At 34.0% G+C, this 16,331-nt stretch overlaps 1 protein-coding gene across 1 annotated transcript in view; it reads right to left on the minus strand.

Moving 5' to 3' along the window:
* The window catches only part of PCDH15 (protocadherin related 15), a 1,592,394-nt gene that overhangs the window by 1,016,393 nt on the left and 559,670 nt on the right, over positions 1–16,331 (minus strand). The window contains exon 3 of the mRNA XM_070487986.1: positions 13,752–13,873. The gene's annotated coding sequence lies outside the window, so the exon portion shown is untranslated. The remainder of the gene's footprint in view (positions 1–13,751; positions 13,874–16,331) is intronic.

The raw sequence follows: 16,331 nt of genomic DNA on the forward strand, positions 1-16,331 counted from the left end.
CTAAGCACTAAATAAATATTGTGAAAAGCACATCATAGAAATTCGATAATGAGGTACTCAATGATTGATAATGTAAATCTACTGTTTACAAGGCCTTTATCTTTATAAGATTGGCCAGAAAGAACATCAAGACATTTTGGTTTACAGCTAGATTTTGTTTGTTTGTTTGTTTTGTTTTTTTAGGGTTTTTTTTTTTTTGAGGAAGATTAGCCCTCAGCTAACTACTGCCAGTCCTCCTCTTTTTGCTGAGGAAGCCTGGCTCTGAGCTAACATCCGTGCCCATCTTCCTCTACTTTATACGTGGGCCGCTTACAACAGCATGGCTGCCAAGCGGTGCCATGTCCGCACCAGGGATCCGAACCAGCGAACCCCGGGCCGCCGAGAAGCGGAACGTGTGAACTTAACTGCTGCACCACCAGGCCGGCCCCTACATCTATATTTCTTTAAAAGGTGTGTGTGGGGTTTTCTTAAAAGGAAAATCCATGGTATGGTTCCCATTTGTTTTTATTATTTTCTGAACTGGGAAAAGGGTTCCATACAATATGGTACAACTCCCCTGAAATGCAATTCTAAATGATTTCCAGCAGTGCACAACTAGATATATGTTTCAAAGCATATGGTGCTTCTTAGTAAATTTGTCTAGCAGTCATTTGCATTTATTTTAGATTTATTATGTTTCTTTGGAGAAGAGAAGTTATATCCATGCAAATCGAACAGTCAATAAATTTATATATACATATATATAAATGAAATATTTTATGAAATATTTTCTTAACATTTAATATAGAGATATAGACCAGAGATTTAGAAATATTCTTTTTTAAAATTAATACTTGCTAAAACACATAAAAATAAAAAATAAAGTAAGAATCCACTGTCCTGGTGGAAAAGTGACAGGGAGTGAGTGAAGGAAGAAATCTGAATTCTATCTCCTCCACTCCTTTTAGGCATGTCTAGTAAATCTTAAAATTATGAGCAATGGAAAACTATTGATCAAGTCCAAGAAAACGACTGATATGTTTCACACATGTTATTATTTTGATCCTCACAAAAACAGATGGGGTATATTTGGTATTCCCAATTCAGATCAGAAATGAAGGATATGAGAGGTTAAACAACTTGCATATGCATGCAACAAGTAAGAAAGACATGGAGTTATCTGGTTACACAATTTTGAAAAGAACATAGAGAAAATAGTATGTTCTTACTTCTAAACTCATGTAATTTAAATGTTTTTTGGACTGTATTTTGGCATAGTCTTAATACTCTTTGGTGTTTTATTACTGTTTTCAGGTAAAAAATATTCCTCAAATTTTAGTACCCAATTACTCAACAATCTTGGAATTGGCACATAAATTTTAGTGATATTAATTTCATTCTGTATTCCTTTGGCAATTTTGTGTTTGTATCTGCTAAAGTTTTCTTTGCTCTCATCTCTTGAATGACCAAAGCTGTTGTTGGAGAATAGGAATCAAATGTACTTCTCTGATTTTATGAATTCTGCGTAACTAGAAAACTCAGTTTAACTATCTGGACATCAAAACCCACCTGATAAATAAATACGTAGATCAGGGCTATGCCATGACAGTATAAATGAAAGCTAAGTTTCTAAAATAGGATTTTTTGTTTCTTTGTTCAAGAGATTTGGTATGGAGATAGCTAAGAAGCTGGAAACTTGTGGAAAATCATGACTTGTTCAAGCTCTTTCTTCTTCCTCAAGACTTCCCCATCCAATTCAACTGGCTGAAGCCTACATATCATTCAAGTGTTTAAAGTATTATTTTCCATATCAAGATTTTCTTTCCTCCATGAATACTTCCTTACTCCCACGCTAATACTCATGGATGTAATTGGCAACTCCCTTTCCCTATGTAGCTCATTGCTTTGTAACATGCATTGCAGCAGAAAAAAGTCACCATGTGTATTTGTTAAGATGCCTGTTTTCTTCTACTTAGAATCCTATATTATTTATCTTTCTGACTCAATTTATTACATTTGGATATAGGATATCATATGTTTTTAATAAATGTTCAATGATTAGATAGATTAATGAATGAATGAAAATATAAGAACTCACATGTTTTCATTGTTGTTTGTAGCAGTAATAGCTACTCCTCCAAAAAATATGTTAAGTATCTTAAGGTGCTTCAAATTATTTATTCTTCAGTTAGAGCGACTAACTTTCCCAGGACTGTCCTGGTGTTAGCCCTGAATGTCCCTCATTCCAGGAAACTTCTCAGTAGGATAATGGGACAGCTGGTCACCCTATCAAGTAGTTACTGTTATGGCTGTCATTTAATAATTAGATTGGGGAAACACAGGGAGATCAAGTGATTTGCTCGGTGTCACACAGCTAATGAATGACAAAGGTAAGGATTAAATTTTCTAACTCAAGTTCCCAAGCTCTTAACTACTGTACTATATAACATATCACACCTTTTTTTTTTCATTTCCCTCTCATTTGTTTATTTTCACATTATGACAGCAAGGACCTAAGCACAATGTTTAAAGAAGATAATATGTGTAATACATTTGTCTTAAAAGTATGTTTTCTGATATTATATGGCTAAAGCAGATTGCTTTTAATATTTGCATAAAATATCATTAATAAATATCATTGCCCATTTTGTTGTCTACAAGTTGTGCCCTCAGGTTTATGGAAGGCTTCTGAAAACACCATAAAGTTGACATTTGTTATGATTAGTCATAATCTTATGAATTTAGTTCATTAGCTCCTTTTGTGATTTTTCCATCTAGCCTGATGTTCAAGTTTCTTTCTTTCTTTCTTCGTCCTTCTTTTGAATGTTTTCTTTTATCTGAAATAGCTTTGTTTGCCTCCTCATTACTTGATTATTTGTGTATACATTTCTAAGTTAATAGTCTTTTTAATTGATGTTTTGCATTTTTTAACCACTGTCTGTTTTTTTACTTTTACTTAAACTACTGAGATATCTGCTGTTAGTCTATCATCCAATAGCAGAAAAAAATAACTGTTCTGTTTCTTTTGAGATTTATTTGTTTTTCTAGTTCACTATGATATGTCTAAATTGGGAAGTATTTATATTTATTCTATGTGGGATTTTTTGTGCCTCTTGTATCTGAATATTTCTCTCACCAGATTTAGAAATCCTCATCCGTTTTTTCTTCACGTTTTTTCCCTCCCCAATTCTATCTGTTCTCTATTTCTAGAACCCTGGTTAAACACTGGAACCACATTGAATCCATTTTCTAGTCTGTGAGACTCCAAAATTAGGCAGATCATATAATTCAAAACTTCAAAGCATGTGACAACAGTTCTCACTAGGAGATTAGTTTTGATGACTTTAGAAGGAAATCTGTCACTTGGGTTAATTCTTAACCATCAAGATGTTTGTTTTTTTCTTGCTATTTGTATGTGTTGAGGGGTGGGAGGAGCAGAGTTCAAATGGACTGTTCCAAACACAGATTTTTAAATCAGTTTCTTATTTTCTCTCCTCTACCTTGTCTTTCCATTTTGCAGTGCATGGGGACTCCAAATTCTGTCTCTTAGTTTCTATAGGTTAAGTCAGCTCACTTATCCTGTTGTACTTTAGGTTGTGACTGCCTCCACCCTACTAAATCATTTATGACTACCCTACCTTCCATTTTTGAAAGTGGATTAGTTTCAGTGATTTCACTTTTAATTTTTTTTCAATTCAAAAACAAGTTTAAGAGGTTGCTGATTTTGTATGTGGAAAATTACTTGTTTTAAAATACACTCATGATACCCATGTACACATACAAACACACACACACACACACACACACACTGTGTGGACAGATCCTATTCAAGTATGGAGAATGCAATTATTCAAAATAACCCCTGCATAACAAGCTGCAGTGTAAGCTGGAATCAAGATAGAGCCAGTTGTAGGGCAGATTTGGAGAAAAGCAGTAAGAAATGGATCAGGTAGGAGAAGAAGCTATTTTACAAATGAAGGCTGGCAACATGAATTAGTAGGAATCAAGAAGTCCTTTGGAAAATGCAGATATTCCAAGAGAAGGGGTTGAATAGAAATCCAAGTTTGACCATCTAAAAACATATAGCAATGAGTTAATGTGACAGAGACATCATCAACGGAATAAAAATTCAAGATTCTATGTTAATAGTAATTTAATATGAGCCAAGTTTTGTTCTACTTTTATTACATAGATTATATAATTGAATAGTCACTAAAATCCAGACAGACAGATATTTTTATGTCTCTATTTTCTTTACAAAGAAGCTGAGTTAAAGTTAACTAAGCCTTCCATAAGACATACTTAAGAAGAGGTGATACATATACATTTATTCAAATATCTATATGTGATCATATAGGGCTCTGATAGTCTTAATACACTTTGAATAAAAGACTTATAAAATGTTTATTGATTTTGCATAAACTGGCCTACACAAATTAAAAACAACAAAGACTTATTAGAAAGCTTTTATGATAACTAAGAATTTGATTTGAAATGACAGAAAGACAATGATGTAACCTGTACCTTTTATTGGACATTTATTATGAAAATTAGCTTCTTAAAGGCTCTAATAAATGATACAACAAATACGCCTGTGTAACTTCATTTACTTCAGCATTTCCTAAACCTATTTGAATGGGGAACACTTTTTCTTAATGATATATTGCATCTCAAAGAATAGTGTTTAAGGAGTATTAAAATACAGATGTAGATTTAGAAACTGCCCCCCTAAATTATTTCACAGTTTACCTAGTGACTGGTAAGATGTTGTGACATATGGACCATGAAGTAGGAATTAACAAGTTTACCTTTCTATATATTTAGCATTCTCAACTTTGAAAGTATAAAAGGAAAATAAATTAATCCAATTAAAATAAGTTACTGGTTTTCAACTTCCTCTCAATTTCCACTCAGCGTTGTTTATACAAAGACATTTTAAAAATTAGGGAATATATAGTACATATTTATATAAACCATCATTGCTAATTAGAAATTTTGAGATGAGCAACGAGATGTTTATGTTCCAATCTGTTACCATTTAGTCAGTTGTTCAAAGTTCTTGGCAAAATTCAAATCTCTCTTCATCCTTTTAGTGTTACTCTGGATGGGTCTCCAGTCAGGTAAATGACAAATGATCAGATCTGAACTTTAAATAGAAAGGAAGAAGAAATCCCCTAGGGATAGCAGTATTGTTTTAGTTCTTTTGTCGTAATTTAAGAAAGAACATTAGGTAGTCCCAGTTGCTTGCTCTAATCTATTATGGCAATTCAAAGCTTCCTGATTAAAATTTAAAAATAAAAAAAAATTCCAATTCCTAGCAATAATCATTTATGAAATAACAAAGCTTCACAATATTCTTTGCAAGTTTCTATTTCTTGCTTTGAAGTCCCACTTTATTTTCATTTAACTCGCATTTAAAATGTTATTGAACATGATTAGAAAAGATACTTTGTACTGAATGCGCGCTCAGCAGGGATGGTTATTTGCACATGCGTTGTTTAATCAATAGTATCGGACAGTCTTTTGAAAAGTGCTAATTCATTGTACAAAAAACATTATTATCAACAAATGAGTGTAATTTGTCTTCAACAACATTAATTTAACATAACAATGATAACTGGATTCATATAAATATGTTATTCCACTCATTGAGTTGATAGATGTAATTATTTTAGAAAAAGTTCTTTTCAGGGCCTTGGAATTGAGGTTATTACAAAAAGAAAAATGCCAGGCTTATTGACTACTAAATATAACCAAATATTTTTAGTTTAATGGGTCTATAAAAAGTAACCTGATACAAAAACTGAAATTGGAGACTATCTTGGCCTTGTGACTAATTATTAATTTCATATACACAGGGTCACAGGCCTAATTAAAAAATCGTAAATCAGAAGATGGGTTTTCTGGTCCCCTGTCCTGTGCTTTTTTATCACAAGGATACTAATGTCTTACTGTTTCATACATTTTTCATTTAAAACAAATAGCTGTGGGGGGTGGCCCCACGGCCGAGTGGTTGGGTTTGCGCGCTCTGCTGCAGGTGGCCCAGTGTTTCGTTGGTTTGGATCCTGGGCGTGGACATGGCACTGCTCATCAAAGCCACGCTGAGGCGGCATCCCACATGCCACAACTAGAAGGACCCTCAACGAAGAATATACAACTATGTACTGGGGGCTTTGGGGAGAAAAGGAAAAGGAATAAAATCTTTAAAAAAAAATAGCTGTGATATGTATGTTGACTTTCCCAACATATCTATTAGGAGTAAATGACAGGTGTTAGATCATATTGAGGAAACCTGCCAAAAATTATATGACTTGTTTAGCAGTAGAGCTGAAAATAAAACTATTGTCTTTTATCAATCTTACCTGAGAGTTGAACTGAATAATCTACAGTAAACAAGAAGTCATGAATAGCTGCTCGTCTATTCCCCCCGTGAAGTAGTCTTGAAACATTCTGCTCACTAGCTCTGGAAAGCATGAAGGAATCATGTAAGAATAGATGTATTCTTCTATGTAGAGGAATTCCAAGCCTGTTTCACTCATGGGAATAAAGCATAAATCTAGGGACTCCAAACTGAGAAATCTACATAAAACGAGTCCTGAATCAATGAATTCCTGCTGTGCGCTGCTGAGGCAAATGCAAAACAACTTCAAAAAGAATCTGCCCACAATCTAAGAACCAGAAGACTATTCTGGCAAATGGACTCCACTGTACAGAAGACATTATAAGCCCACAGAGAAATAGGTCAACGATGGGGGAGAATTTATCTTTTGAGAACTGGAAATGAAATAGTTGATCAATCAATTGATAGCTAGATATGTTGGTGTGAATGTCTATGTCTCAAAGGGAACAAGGGAACACTAGAATAATAAGATAATATAAGATAAGAGATAAGAGAGTCTAGGAGAAAACCTTGATGAATTCCAATATTTAAGGTAGTAGAGAAGATTAATTTTAATCTTCATCAGAGAAAGAAAACTAGGGAATATATGATGTTCTGGAAACCATTATAAGACAGTGTTTAAAGAAGGAAAGTGTGACCAATTCTATCAAATTCTGCTGAGAGTTACAGTAAAAAGTCAGAGAAGTGCCCCTTGCATTTGGCAATATGGACACAACTGGAATAATGGCATAGACACCAGATTTAAGTTGCTGAAGAATGAACTAGAGGTAAGAAAGTGGTGATGGGAAATGCATACAACACATTTGAATAATTTTGCTTTAAAGGGAAAAAGAGAAGAGATGCTGGAGCTTCTTAAAATGCCAGATACAGAACATGCTTGAATGCACCTTGAAATGGTCCAGTAAAGAGACAGAGATTAGTAATACAGAAATGAGAGAACCTACATTGAAAATACATTGAATTTTGTAATTGAATGAGATAAATTTTACTTTAATGTCATGAAAATATCAACTATCCTTCATCCAACAAAATTAAAAAAACAGAACTTATAACTTACAGCAATAACTGGAAAATGTTTCTTACTTATAGCTATTCTGAAAATAACATTTTTCCAAACACTTTTCCATCTGAAATCCTTCTGGTCTCTTGAGTATAATTTTGATGTTATTTAAATTCACATTCACTTGAAAGGAGCAAATTTATAAACCTAAATGTCAAAAATATGACACCAAATCCCAAAGAGAATCCTCAGATATTGAGTCTTTTCAAAATTTAAACATATGTAGCCTTAAAAAAAGATCTCTTTTCTCTTTATTCATAAGAATATTTTATTACTTCAACCTGGACCTAACGGATCTTTTGTCATTCCTAATTAATGTGGAAAAATGTACAACAAATGTCATTTTTACAAAGGCAAATCCACAAAAGTAAGTACAGGGCTTTAAATTGTGAATTTGGGGCATTAACTTCAGATGTCAAAAATGGCATCCTAGCATCTACAAAGCAGTTCCTGATACAAAGAATCATTAAAAAGAAAGACTGATTTGTTTCATAATGTAAAAGTATTGGAAAAAATTATTTAGAAAATATAAAATGTAAATATTTTCATAGTTCGTAAATACAGTAAAATTAGTGGAGATCTCTATAAGTTCTTACAAATTTACTCATTTCCCTATTTTCAGATTGTAAAAAATAGAATATGTGAACCCAAGTATTATTACAACACACATTTACAAGATTAGTATTTTGGGGGCCGGCCTCGTGGCTGAGGGTTTAAAAGTCTCAAGCTCTACTTCAGCAGCTCGGGTTTGTGGATCTGGATCCCAGGCATGGACCTACACAACTCATCAGTAGCCATGCTGTGGCAGCATCCCACATACAAACCAGAGGAAGACTGGCACAGATGTTAGCTCAGGGCAAATTTTTCTCAAGCAAAAAAAGATGGGGATTGGCAACAGATGTTAGCACAGATCAAATCTTCCTCAGGAAAAAAAAAAAATTAGTATCTTTATCAGACAATCCTAAAATAAACTGTTTTATAAAATGCATGTGCATGTGTATATAGTTATGGATGTGTAAAATATACATATATATACTTTAGAAATGTATGTAAAATATACATACATATATTTTTTTTCACAAACCAACAAGCATACATATAATTTTCTTAAACGGGTAGCCATTATCACTATAAATATACATATAATAGTCGTTTATGTGTTATGTATTTTTTAGGAGAAAAAATTTGTTATAACCATATTTGTGTCTCTTCTATTGCTTTTCTCACCTCTTTTCTTAAATTAAATTTTCATGGATTATACGTGATGACTGGTATTTCAATGTGTTCCAGTATAAGCTAATCATTTAGAAATAAAAGAGTAAATTTATAAATTATATTCAAGCTAATATATTTTTTCTGGGAACCAAGTAAAACTTAAAGTTGAGTTGTTTTTTAATGACCACATCTGAATATATAAGAGTGTAAGTAGTAATAGTAGGTTTTATGGTTATAGTATACTGTGGGAAAAGAGCTTTCGAATTATCTTAATTTCAGTTAGGATAAAATCTTTGTGAAGATTTTAGAGTTTTTTTGATCTGGCATACTACTCAAATCCCATGGTTTAGGAGGGGCCCTTTGGCCCATAAAAACCTTATAATGCTCTGCTAACTAAATAGTGTCAGTCAGAATTTTCATTATTCCTATATGCTAAGGATAACAATTTTGAAGTTGGAGTAATGGGATAGGTCCAGATTTTTACAACAAAATGAGGCAATATTTTTATGTCAGGATGGGTGGTAAAGTTTAAATTTGTTGCCCCTCACAATGAACATATTGGTGTTTCCGCAGTATAAAACATGGAATCATAGAAATACTGGAATTTTCAAGGGTCATAACAAGGCAATGAGGAAGACTGTGGTGAAATCACTTTTTGGCTTCATCAATCATAATGAATAGAGCTTTGTAGTAGAACTGTATGACTATCCCACACTCCAAATTTCCCATTACTATATGACCACCACTCTCTGAATCAAGGGCAATCATATTTTTACAGAAATTCTCTTTCATAGTATATTATCACGTGTTCCAAAATGAGTCACTTATTTTAATCCAGAATAAAAGAAATTTGAATTATTTTAGCAGAAGATAAAAATTCTAGTAAGTTTTGAATCCTCAAACTTGTGTTTATTAAGGTACTCTCTCTGAGATCCATTTAGTGTCTACTTGGATATACATCCCTTATTGAATGATCCCTAGAGTCAGGCATTTTCTGAGGGGCTTATCTCTAATTAGTTCATGGATTTATCCCTTCCCGGTTGCCCAGCTACACTGCATTTTAATTCTCTACTCTCTCAAAGTTTTTCTTTCTCTTTTTTCTTTATCCTCAAATCTTCCCTGAGTTCATTTATTATTAATATCCACTGTCAGTAATAGTGTTTTCATTGTTTTCTTTCCTACTGAATAATTGTAACAGTATGTCTAAAGCTGTATCATATGTGATAATTCAACAAAAGAACAGACTGCAATTCAATCAGAAATAAAGGGCAAAATTTTTACCATAACTTTAAAATCTATTTTATTAGTCACAGAGCGAAAAAGAAACATTGGCAACTAGACTAGAACTACTTTGTTATTATCATATTTCATTATCCTCCTCATCTAGAATTATTTGTTTGTCAACACCTATTTTAACTTAATAATTTATCCACCGAATTTATAGACATTGTGACCTAGTCAACGTCATAAAACTGTTTATAGTAGCATGTCATTGATATCAAATTCCAATGTTCTTTCTGGTAAGAGATTCTGCAAAGAATATTTTGAAAAGAAAAATCAGACAAGGATTAGGAATCTCTATTTTTACCATAGGGAATATATTGGGGAAAAATATGTAAATTTATATTTCCCTAGAGATAATTTTAAGCCATCCAAGTCAACTAGCAAAGGCCTTCTTAATTCAGAAAAAGATAAAACTTTAATTATTTAATGCATGTTATAGCTGTTAGGCATGTTTTAATTTGAACATATTTAAGAAAAGAACTTTAGGAAAGTACTCACACGTGAAAAGGTAGAATGAGCAAGCACTGGATTTAGAGTCAGAGGTGGAATTTAGCACTGAGGCATAATCCATTTACTGTCACTCGTGCAAACTGTAATATTAACTCCTTATTCTGAAAGTTAATGATTAAGTCTCAAATTAAACTACCACCATTTCTCTTTAGGAGAAACTAAGGGACATTTCTTACTACAGAAGAACACCATCCAGTAAAACTAGGAAGAATAACAGAATTAGAAAATCACATTTTGAAGCCGCTAATGAAATACTTGATTCAGGCAAGAATAATCAGTGGGTACCACAACCAATTTGTGAAAGATAGAAAGGAAATAAGATCTCGAAGATGCCCCTGTGAGGTACTCTCAGCATTATATGCTACTTGTAAAGAGGAAACATACTGTTAGAAAGGAGTTACCTGGCTGTCATCTTAATCAAATTCTCAAAAATGGCATATTTCATAGTGCGACAACTTTGATTCCTGAGATAACGTAATAACGTAGTGCCCATTCAACTGATAAACTAATCTTGTTCTAACTTATAAAATGTTTAAATGAATTTAATTATATAAACAGTGGTCAGCAAAGTTTTTATCTAAAGGGTAGATAGTAGATATTGTAGCCTTTTGGGCCACAAACAATCTGTATTACATATTCTTTTTCTTATTTGCTTGTTCATTCTTTCATTCTTAAAACAACCTTTAAATTATACAACTCATTCTTAGCTAGAATACTGTATAAACACAAGTTACAGACTGGATTTGGCACACAGGTCATAATTCACTGACTTTGGGTCTAAAGCAACAAGTTGAAAAATCCTACAGGAAAGCAATCACACAAAGCCAAAATACAGGATGTTCTAAAAGACAACTGAGCTTCTCTCTTCAAAAAGTAAATGGCACAAAAAATAAATAAGGGGAGGAGTTGTTCAAATAGAAATGGGACTGAAGAGGTAAAACTATATGTCATGCACGAACCTGGTTTGTATACATGAGATTAGGCTGTGCTTCAAAATTATTTTTTAAACTAAGCATCCCCCATTTCCAAAAATGTTGGTATTTAAAGTTATGATTACTTTCCCAAATTCCTTAATATTAGCAAAACACTATTACCAGAAGGAATATTTGCCATAGATTTCAAAGTCTGAAAGTCTGCTGGTTTTAAATAAGTGTAAACTTCTAAAAGACTCAGCTTGCAAATCTGGACTACTTAGGTCAATATTCTACTTGAGGAACCAGACAATTTAGGCACGGATATTCCACTGATATATTCTGAATCGCCTTGTGGATAAACCTCTTAGAAACTACATTCACCGTCTTATCTTGATGTTAACCCTACGGGCACCGGTCAGTAATAGGCTTAGTATCAGAACTACCACAGAAGGAGTGTTTCTAGGCAAGATCTTCAGATCACTCGGATCATTTCCTGTGGAGAGTCACAGGGATGTATTGGTTCTCTTGTGCTTTCAACTGTCTGTTAATGACTTCACACAGTTTGGGATAATTTGGACGTTTGCTCAATCTTCCGTTCTCCAAGTATAATCTAAAGAAAGATCCATCATCTTTATAAGATGCCTGATTTCATTGTTGGGAGTTAGCCTTGCTAGCTGTAGTAACTGCAATGCGACAAAGTAACTATTCCATACACAAGTCATTGTAAAATGCCACCTGATATGGGGACATAGCATAATACTCTTAATGACAGGGAAGCCAGTGGAGACAAAGGCATGAAGGCCTCTAGTTACCCCTCCTCAGCTACCAGAACTGAGGAACCACTTTTCTTCTTGCCACGGTGCTTGTGATCAGTCAAGTAATTTCTGAAAAAGTGCCCATGGCTAGTTGGAATTAATGAATACTGAAATTACTAAATATCATCAGTTATAATGTTTACTGACACCCTTTCCTTGATCTTGGTAAAAATTCTCTCATGATCCATGCTAATAGCAGGAAGGACACCTCTAAAGAATGTCAACCTTAGCTCCTCTACACAAGTCTCTCTCTCTGAAAGAAAAATAACAAAGGCCTCCCAAAGCCAAGAGAAAGCTATACAACCCAGTGCTATATAAATCCACGCAGGGCCACATGCACAGCAAAGCCCTCCTTCAATCTAAGACAGGATTTTGCAAACTTGAGGTCATTCCCCTAGCACTTTTTAGTTCAGAATAGATTTGACTAAAACATGTCTCATGTTGTAAAGACAAATGTTATTCTTTTGAAATCTTGGATTAATTGCACACGCCAATCTGTGTGAGTGTGTGTGCAACACACACACACACGTGCCTATGCATGATCTGGGTGGCAATGGAAAATTTATTATTATACTAGGTTACAGTCAAAAAAGTTTAAAGGTTCTAATTCTTGAAGGGATAGCAGAGAACTAGCAAGCCTAGATCCTTTTTCTGCTTTTTCTATCCTAAGAAGAATGGAGGGAGATTTGTAAAATCCATCTACCAATAAAAGTTGAAGTTTATGAAATCTTCTTTTACACTCAGCAGTTATGAAGTTAGAGAAAATTCACTGAAGCCACATTCTCTTTCATTTATTGGGATCACAAACAAAATTAATATTTATTATCAGAGCTGATTCTTTGTGATGTGTAATTTATCTTTTTGTATTAATGGTTATTTTATGTTTCACCATTCTTCATATTATTTACAAGGGTCCTTGTTATCTATGTATCACTTGCTCTAAGACTAAAAGAAATAGCCATAGTATTACTGAACATGGAAAAAAATTGAATTTACCCTTGCAATCTAAAACTAAAGTTGTTGTTAGGGCCATTGCGTCGATTCCAACTCCAGGGAACCTTGTACACAGCAGAGCATAATCCTGCCCGGTCTTTCTGCACCATCCTCTTATCTTCTGGTACTATATCAGACAATGCTCCACTGCTATTCATAGGGTTTTCATGGCCAATTTTTTTGGAATTGGGTAGCCAAGTTCTTCTTCCAAGTCTGTCTTAGTCTGGAAGCGCTGCTGAAACCTGTCCACCATGGGTGATGCTGCTGGTATTTGAAATATCGGTGGCATAGCTTTCAGCATCACAGCAACACACAGCCACCACAGTATAACAACTGACAGAGGGGTCGGGTTGTGTGGTGCGGTTCCCTGATCCAGAGACAAAGCCAGGCCACGCCTCAATGGTAAGAGCATGGAATCTTAACCACTAGACCACCAATGCTGGCTAAAATTGAAGAGTAAAACAAAATTCTTGATTAACAACCAAAGTTTCTCATTTAGTTTACAGCAAAAATGATTAATTGTCTTCTAATGAGTAAGTCAATACTTTACTTAATTGCATCTGTTCCTCAGAATTACATACCTCTAGTTCATTAACTCTTTTGAATAGCAGCCTGCCTGGGAAAACAGCAAAACTTGTTGATGTTTCTTTTAAAGTCTTGATAAATCTTCTGTTCTTTTGTCTCTTACTTAGTCCTTCACTGTCTGCATTAACAGCAATAAAAATATAGAGTGTTAGGATCCTGACATATTTTATATAAATAATATGAGAAAAAAATTGAGAATACTTTCTGCTTGTTCAAAACCTTACAATGGGGATAAGGTTAGCAATAGACCACTCCGTGATTATGGAAACCCATCCAGCTCCAGGGAGTCTAAAAAACTGTATAACCTGAAGTAAAAAATCATAAAAGGTGAAATTATAAATGGATACACTCAGGAAGTTTGCCAGTATGCAAATAGACTAGAAGGCTAGTATTCATTCATTTAAGAAATATTCATGAAGGCCTAACTATGTGATTGGCTTACATGAGTAGGAGAGACAGACAAAGCCCCTGTGCCCAAGGGAATTACTTTCTAGTGGGTGATTTAAACCATATATAAGCACATCAATAAATTAACAAGATAATTTCATTTAGAGTAAGTGCTGTAAAGATAACAAAGAGTGACTCTGGGTAGGAGGCATAATAAATATTTGGCTTTCGGTGACAGTCTCCCTGAGGAGGTGATGTGTTAAGTGAGTCAGCCTTGAATAACAAGGAGTCTGCTAAGACATTCATGTTGAGAGGACAGCAAGTACAAAGGCCTCACACAGAAGCAATCTTAGTGCAAATAAAAACAGAAAGAGGATAATCTTGCTGATGCATAGCAAATAAGGGGAAAGGGACTGGTAACTATCTTATCAATATTATATTATCAACCCATCTATTACTTCCTTTAAAATATTATGTGTAGTAACCAAAACTTCCCATTTTTTTCAAACTAAATGTGACTCCCTGTCCTCCAATTCACTTGGCTGATGGAACATTCAATCTGTCATTTTTAAGGTGTCCAATACATTCATTGAGGTCCCTACAGCTGGCTTTCAGTGAGTTGTCCACTGCCCAAGTTGCACATGGCTGCTTAAGGTCTAGAGACTTGGTTCTTTGTCATACACAGGGCACAGGTTACTCTGCCAAGCCTGGAAACCCAAGGCCTAGGTGACAAGCTCCCTAGATATTTTGCAGCTATTTGTGGACCCTGGCCCTAGATGCCATCAACTTTATGGAGCTCAGCAAAACAGTGACGCTTATATCACCACTCATCTCAAAATATCAGACCTTCATCTCCTCTCTAGGCTTCGGGGCTCTTCCTCTTTTTCACGTTGTTCCCCAGAGGGCTTGCTTATTCTTCTTCCCTAGTAAAACTCACACATGACACTCAGCCTTCAAAGAAAACAAAGGCAAGGAATGTAACATTGATGCCTTCAACCCAATAGAATACCCTTCATTTGAAGCAACGAAGTGCAAAAACACTCCATACTTTTTGAAAGAGAGAATAAGTGGAAATGGGAGAAATACAACAGCAGAGAAAGCACAAATAAATATCTCAATAGATTTTCTTGCCCCCTCACACACACACATGCAAACATGCATATACATACATTTTAGGGAACTAAAATATGAGCAATTTAGGAGATTAAAAAAATACAAGACTGAATATACCGAAAAATTGTTAAATTTATTAGGAGTATGAAAGTGGAGAAGATATTGCTAGAAAATGTGAAATTAAGATCTCAGACATGAAGACATATTATACAAATGGGTAACACTTCTATTTCTGAACTTGAGATAATATATAACCTTAAAACAAAACTGCTTAGGAAATTATGAAATTCAAATATGGAAAAATTTTCTAAAGGTAAATATATTTAAACATGAAGATTAGTCAATAATTAGAGCTATGAATTATTTTTCTTGACATGTAGTAAACTAATATCTCTTCCAATTGTGATGATTTTGGTACTCTCAATTCCTGATACAAACATTTACAAAGAGAGACTTCAAGTTTGTTTGTCTCAAGATTTTAAACACTTTAAATCATGTGTGGTTTAAAACTGAAAAATTCCTTAAAGCTTAAGAATTAATTACAGAGTATTCTTCCTTCTCTTTCTATTTTTCAGTTAAAACAAAATAAACACAATACTTGGAAAGTAATGGGGAATAATTAGAGCTATACTAGTAGAGACAGACCACGATCTCAGGAGAGAGGATGGGGGCAGAGAATACAATTTGTAATAAAAGAAAGAATGATAGAGATCATTTAATAACTCTGTCACATACTTTTGGAATATGGTATTACAATATATATATTTTTCTAAAAATGTTCAAAATTAGGGAAGCTGGTTATAACTGAACTTTAAAAATTATAGAAGCCCTTTTTGAATGGTAAAGACCTGTTGTGAGGTATTAGTATAAAAAAGGAATTTAACTATCCAAGTAGCTGTTAACATATATCTCTCCTCTATAAAGCCAATATTTAAAAGTTTGTTTCTGGTTAGTGATTCCATTTCCTCAGCTCCAAGGTAGTTGGCAGTCTGTTAACATCCAATGGAAACACTTCTCACCAAGGTCATCAGTGGCCTCTGTGTTTCTAAATTCAATGGTGTTTTTAAATATTATCA

This window comes from Equus asinus, chromosome 2, assembly GCF_041296235.1.
Source record: "Equus asinus isolate D_3611 breed Donkey chromosome 2, EquAss-T2T_v2, whole genome shotgun sequence".
NCBI lineage: Eukaryota > Metazoa > Chordata > Mammalia > Perissodactyla > Equidae > Equus > Equus asinus.